Raw genomic sequence first — 7,642 nt, 5'->3', positions numbered from 1 at the left:
TAGGGTGGGGAGAGATTTCATTGACTGGAAACTAATTAGGAATTTATTGCAATTGTTTAAGCAAAAGGTGTTGAAGGCTGGAATTAAGGTAGTAGAGGGACAGAGAAGGGCTTTATGACAGAGATATATGACTAAGGAGGAATTTAGAGGATTTAATGACTGATTGAATATAGCTGATAAGGATGAGGGAGGCACCCAGGTTAATCCCAGTGTTCTGAATTGAGTGAAATTGGGTGGATAATTACACCATTAATTTAGAGATAGGATACAGAAAGAGATACAGATGTGGAGGAAGTAGGTAAATAAAAGTCAGTATTGAGACAGGGACACTGAAAGACTCCATGAAAATCTGTTTTTGCTCCTTTTTCTGCTTTTATTCTTGCTAGGACCTGCACCCTCACCCCACTTTACACATGCTTCATAATGTCCTTCTTGTAAGGGGCAAGGAGTTAATGGTTTCTTCAGATAATATCTAAGGAAGGACCAGGTGAGAAAGACTGGAGAAAGCTATCATATGCATATTCCAGACCGTTGGCACTAGACATCCAGACATCAAGGCTCCCTGGCTCCAAGTAATAACACCTGGGCCCTTTTCTTTGTTCTAACCGGTTTCTGGATGCCTGAGGGGACATGTATACCAGACCATCATCCCCAAGACCTGGAACAAAGATGAGACTCATATTCCTTTCCTTTCGGAGTCTCTTAGACACTCTGTCTATATCTGCTCTCTATATCTTCCATAAACACTGCTCTCACTTCCTGCTGGTTCACATTTGATTTCCATCTTATGAAAAGCCAAGGATCTTCTTGGCTGGTTCTGCAGGACCCCCTCTCCCTCTAGGTCCCTGCACATGGCCTGCTGGCATTAATATGAGGTGTTAAATTGTAAGTTCTCTGCTTCTAAGGCCTCGGAGCATAGGACAGAAAACAGAAAAAGACATGAATCATGACTCCTAATGCTGAATGCCCACCACAATGTTTATTAAAGGCTGCTGACTCGTTCCTTATCCTCCACCTGCTGGCTAAGTGGAAAGTGCTGGGTTATAGATGAGCAAAATCAGCACCAAGGACTAAAGAAAATTATTTTATTTCTGTTTAGTTAAAATAAATTCCCTTACCTTGCCCCACTAAGCTTTTCCATCAGGAGATATGGGGTTGATGAAAGAGAGTTGAAAGGGGAGTTTGTGAGGGCTTTCCTTCTGTCCTCCCCAATGGGATCTTATGTCCTCACTGTTTCTCCCAACAAATGGAAGGTGCTCCTCCCCTCCTTGTTTTTCCTTGCATTTAAAATTTGCCGTGTCAGAGATTCCTGGAATCTCTGAGACCTGGATAAACCCAAGAATATAGCTGTGAGTGTCAGTTAGCTCGTTTGCACCCTTCAAGACATTGCCAGGTAGTGAGGGAGTCACCAGAAATATGCATGAGCAAGATACTCAGATGGGCACCAACAGACCATGGTGTGCGCTACACAACAGAGACAGCATCTGACTCTGTCTGAGTGAGAGACCAAACAGTGCCAACCTCAACTGAAGAAAAATGAAGTTATAGCCAAGAAGAAACTGCTCCCTCCTCTGGGTCTTGCTGAAGGCACTACTTGGGAGCTGGTACATTGACCAGAGTAGAGTGGAAGAATAGAAAGCAGGCCACACCTGTTTCCTCTTGTTTTACATAATGTTTCTAAGCCAGATGGGGCCCCGGAAGAGGAGAAAGGGCTTTGAACTACAAGGCAACTGTTTGTGAGAAGTCCTAAATCTGACTGATGAATTGTCAGACTGTCCTGAGCTTGCCAGAATGGAATAAACAAAGCTATGCACTTTAGGCTGACTGGGGGCTCACAGGCAACATTGATACTAGAATAAGCAAAAAGTGTAGTTCATTTTTGTACTTATTTTACTGGGAATTTTTCAATGTATACCCCTAACAGAGATGCAACCAAATGCTGTATGTGGATGTCAAAAGAGCAAGTTCATTAATGGATAGTATCTGTTAAGGGGTGGAACGTTGGAGGACTCTTGAGAATAATCTCACACTTTCTGGTCAGATTGCAAAGAAGACACTAAGACTCAAATGATAGTGGCTTAAGAAAACATAGGAAGGTAACAAGCATACTCAATGGGGACATGTCACAGAATCCAAGGGTAGAAGTATAGCTGTGTCACAGTGACTCAAGTTAAACACTGGAAAGTCACAAAACATGTAAACTGGTGGTTCCCATAACCTCCTCCTCAGGTTTGATTAATTTGCTAGAGTGGCTTATGGAACTCAGGAAAACAGTTTACTTACTGTATTACTGACTTATTGTAAAAGGATGTAATCAGGGACAGCTAGACTGAAGAGATGCATAGGGCAAGGAATGAGAGTAGGAGCATGGAACTTCCATGCTTTCTCTGGATGTACTTCCCTTTCAGCACATCCACGTGTTCACCAGCTGGGAAGCTTCCTAAACTCTGTCCTTTTGGTTTTTATGGAAGCTTCATTACATAGCACGATTGATTAAATCATTGGCCATAGCTGGTAGGTTCAACCTCCAGCCCCTGTACCCTCCCCTGGAGGACAGGGGTGGGAGGGTTAGGCTGAAAATTTTAACCCTTTCTTAAAACCAACATGGTTCTCCTGGCAACCAGTCCACATGCTTAGTTATCTAGGGGCTTTCCAAAAACCACCTCATTAACATGAACTCAGGTGTAGTTGGAAGGGGCTTGTTATGAACACCAAAAGTCACCCCTTCACCTTTATTATTTTTATCACTTAGGAAATTCCAAGGGTTTAGGAACTATGTGCCACCAAATATATATTTCTTGTTACAAATCACAATTCACAACAATCCTAACATAAAGGGGTTATATCAAGAAATCTATAATGTGGCAAGTCTTCTTAATTTTGCTTGAAGTGGTAAATATTAAGTTTGAGTCAACTGTGAAAGTTCGGTATGTATATATTGTAAACCCTAGAGCAACCACACCAAAACAAAAATAAAAATAAAACCAAAACAATACCAACAAATCATACAAGGATATATAACTGAAGAAACAAGAAATAAATTAATATGGAATGCCAAAATAGAGTCAAATATTTCAAACGAAGTCAAGGAAGGGGTAACAGGAAAAAAAAAAGAGGGACAAACAGCAAATAAAAAAAAATGATAGATCTAAATACAACCATATCAATTATTAACCTGGATATAAATGGTCTAAATACAGTAATTGAATATACAGATTTTTATATTGGATTTTAAAGAAATAACTACATGCCATGTAGAAGGAACCTATTTTAAATAAAATAATGTAGATTAGACATAAAATGATGGGAAAAGAAATACCTTGCAAACGTTAAGCAAAAGAAAGCTGAAGTAACTTTTAATTTTAGACCAAGTAGACTTCCGAATAAAGAAAATTATCAGGGATACAGAAAGAGATTACATAATGATGAAAGGTTAAATTCATCAAAAAGGCATAAGCGTTCTCAATGTGTGTGCCCCTATTACAAAACAGAGATTCAAAAATACATGCAGCAAAAAGTGATATGGAAAGACAAATCCTCAGTTATACGTAGAAACATCAAGTCTTCCCCTTCAGTAAATGATAGAAGACACAGACAGAGAATCAAGAGAAGTTATAGGAGACCCGCACAACTCTAAAATCAATTTAATCTAATTGATACTGATAGAACACTCCACCCAAGAAGAGCAGAATACACATTCCTCTCAAGCGTACAAGGAAGATTCACCAAGATATGAACCATGTTCTAAGCCATAAAATAAACCCTAACAAAGTTAGATGAGTTAAAATCATATAAAGTATATTCTGTGACCATAATGGACTTCAGTGAGGAACAGGAACAGAAGTGTATATGGAAAATATTCAAGTATTTGAAAATTAAATAATACATCTCTAAATAATTCAGGAATCAAAGAATAGTTCTCAAAGAACTATAAAAAAATATTTTTTTAACTGAATTAAAATAAAAATACAACATAGAAAATTTGTGTGATGCAGGGGTGCCCGGCTGGCTCAGTCAGAAGAACATGTGACTCTTGATGTTGGGGTTCTCAGTTTGAGCCCCGAGTTGGGTGTGGAGATTACTTTAAAATAAATAAGTGAATAGATAGATAGATAAATAGATAAATATATAAATAAAATCTTTAAAAAAAGAAAATTTGTGTGATGCAGCTGAAGCAATACTTCAGAGAGTTTTATAGCACTGAGTACTTATATTAGAAGAGAAGAAATGTCTCAAATTCATAATCAAAGCTCCCACTTTAAGAAATTAGTAAGAGATGATTAATTAAACTCCCCCCAAAACAGAGAGAAGGCAACTGTAAAGAGCAGAAATCAGTGACATTGAAACTAGAAAGGAATAGAGAAAATTGATAAAATAAGAAGTTGATTTTTCAAAAAGATCAATAAAATTGATAAAGCATTATCCAGACTGTCCAAGAAACAAGAAAAAAGAGTAGTCCCAAATTATCAATATCATAAATAAAAATGGGGATTTTGAAGATGTTAAAGAGATAATAAGGGAAAACTACAGACAACATACGCCTAAACATTTTCATGAGCAACATACCCAAATATGATATGTTGCCTCCAAATTTCAGAGGCCCACCAAGTGTTGTGCTTCTTTGTGATGGGTAGTAGAAGGTGCAGTAACTTGTCTTTCATTCTAGAGTGGGTATCTGACAAGTCCTAGTCAACCTCTGAGACTCGTAGAAATGACCAATATGGCAGCCACTGTACTCTGGCAGGTTTTATTTCTTATTCTCTGGCATCCACATATCTTACTAAGGCATCTTGGGTACTTGCTCCTCTCTGTTCACCAGGTTCAATGACCTAGTGCTGCCCAATAGAAATATACTGTGTTTTTTTAAATTCTTTTTTTATTTGAGACAGAGAGGGAGAGAGACAGAGTGAGCCAGGGAAAGGGGCAGAAGGAGAGAGAGAATCCCAAGCAAGCTTCACACTCAGCATGGAGCCTGACATGGGGCTTGATCCCATGACCCCGGGATCATGACCTGAGCCGAAATCAAGAGTCAGATGTTCAACCAACTAAGGCACCCAGGCACCCCTAGAAACATACTATGAACCACATATGTTATTGTAATTTTTCTAGTAGCCACATTAAAAAAGTAAAAAGAGACAGGTAAAATTAATTTTTATAACCTTATTTAACCAAACATACCCAAAATATCATTTCAACATACAGAATGCAAAATTATCAATGAGATATTTTACATTTTTTTGTACTAAGTCTTTGAAATCTAGTGTGTATTTTATACTTACAGCATATCTCCATTCAGAACAGCCACATTTCAAGTCCTCAACCACAAGTGGCTAATAGTTACCATATTGGACAGTGCAGCTCTGGAGTATACTACACCCAAGCAGTCAAGTTGTCATAGTACTGAGTTAAGTCAGAGATGGACTAATCACTCTACCATGAAAGGCAAATTTTGTTTGATGATCTTTATTGATGGGAATAGAAAAGGAAACATTTCCTACAGTAACTGTAACATACCAGATACCAGCGTGTTTGGTGTTTGCTCTAGTAAAGATATCATATTTGGTGGAGCTAGACAGTGTAATAAAAAGAAATAAATCAGAGAAAGACAAATACCATATGATTTCACTCGTGTGTGGAATTTAAGAAACAACAAATAAGCAAAGGGGAAAAAAAGGGAGATGCAAACCAAGAAACAGACTCTTAACTACAGAAAACAAACTAATGGTTACCAGAGGGGAGATGGATGGGGGGGGTTAAGGGAAACAGGTGATGGGAATTAAAGAGTGCACTTGTCATGATGAACCCTGGGTGATATATAGAATTGTTGAATCACTATATTGTACTCATGAAACTAATATAACATTGTACGTTGGCTATACAGGGACTAAATTTTTTTTAAAAGATACTATATTTGGAACTTCAGTTGCACTTGACATCACCACCTGATTAAATTTATGATAATTAACAGTCATCTCCAAGACCCAGAATACTGTTACACCAGCCATCTTGGCAGGTTAAATAGAAATGTGAAGAAATTACCACATTTCCATCTTTCTATTTTATTTACTTTTTAAGCTTTATTTTTTAATTTATTTTGAGAGAGAGAGATAGAGATCAACCAGGGGAGGGCAGAGAGAGAGGGAGGGAGACAGAATCCCAAGCAGGCTCCACACTGTCAGCAGAGAGCCCGTTGTGGGGCTCAAACTCACGAACTCTGGATCATGACCTGAGCTGAAGTCAAGAGTTGGACACTTAACCAACTGAGCCACCCAGGCTCCCCAACCACACTTCCATGTTTCAAGTCTTTGAAAGTGACATTAATCTTTGCAGTTCTGTGGGAATGCATATTGCTTTGTGTTTACTATTTTGGCAAGGAGTATTCCAGAGGTTTCCACTTGACCCTTCCTTCCATAATTTGCATGATCAGAAAAGCAATGTGGAGATTCTTCTGGTTATAAGTAATCTCTTCACTGTATGTTCTGGCCATAGAATGTATCTATAGATGCATTGGACTCACAGAGAGACAGACTCCTGACCTCCATAAGTCTTCATGCTTAACAGTGGATGACAACAATGTTGTGATTCTTCAAGGATTAGTGACACTTCAGGGGCATTATAATAACCCTCAGAAGGGCTGGGCATTTTTGTTTCTATACTAAATGGTCATAGATAGTTCCAAAGAAGACTTGGAAGGAGAGTCATAGTCCATGCTTATGGCTATATTTCAAGATGCTTCTTTAGAGGGACCCAGTCTCCATCTCAAGCAAAGATTTTGAATCTGTTTACTGGTTTTAGTTTGGAAACTACATAAGGAGCCATGAATCTTCACTATGGCAACTTAAATCTGGTGTCTGCTTATCAGACCAAGAAATTTTCTATTTATATATTATGGAACAGCACTTCATTAGGCTACTTATTTATCTCATTTCCAAGGACTGGGTGGTCCATTTAGTTAGTCATATTTGCCCATGGGGCAAAATACTCTGAGTACTACTCTGTCTTTGGGATTTATTATAGTAATCATTCCCATCTTTACCTATTCATTTATTGTTAAGGATCAAAATCTGCCCTCTAGTGCACTGGGATCTCATTATTCCCATTGAGACCAGGGAGCGCAATTCCATGTTGGCATCTCGAAATTGTCATCTTCAACCTGCAGAGGTCAGCCACCTGGAAACTGTAAGGATGTTGGTTATCCTGTTACCAATACATGCTCAGTGAGTATGGCTAAAGGGTGGTCCAGCAGTTGCACATAATGGATATACTCCAGTGTTCTTTTTCCCCTGAGTCTTCAGAGTAGTGTTTATAGTAGTCTTTATAGTAGTGTTTCTCAAAGTGTAGTCTCAGGTCTCAGGGCTGGTAGCAGTGGCATCAACCATGAGTTCATTAAAAATGCAAATTAAAGGCCACTCTCAACCTACTGTACCAGAATTTCCAGGTCTCAGGTTCAGGAAACCATTTAACCAGATATCCATGGGATATTGATGTATGTTAAAATTTAAAAATCACTGTTCTACAGTATGCCAGAGAAATTTTGGCATCTCATACTTATAGACTATAGGCTGTTGTTGAGTCTAAGCTTAAGTCAACCAACTAGAAGCCTATACAGCCACTTTCATAAGCTTACACTAACACATTTAAA

This window comes from Panthera uncia, chromosome D2 (genome assembly GCF_023721935.1).
Source record: "Panthera uncia isolate 11264 chromosome D2, Puncia_PCG_1.0, whole genome shotgun sequence".
Classification (NCBI taxonomy): domain Eukaryota; kingdom Metazoa; phylum Chordata; class Mammalia; order Carnivora; family Felidae; genus Panthera; species Panthera uncia.
This window is presented reverse-complemented; position numbering follows the sequence as displayed.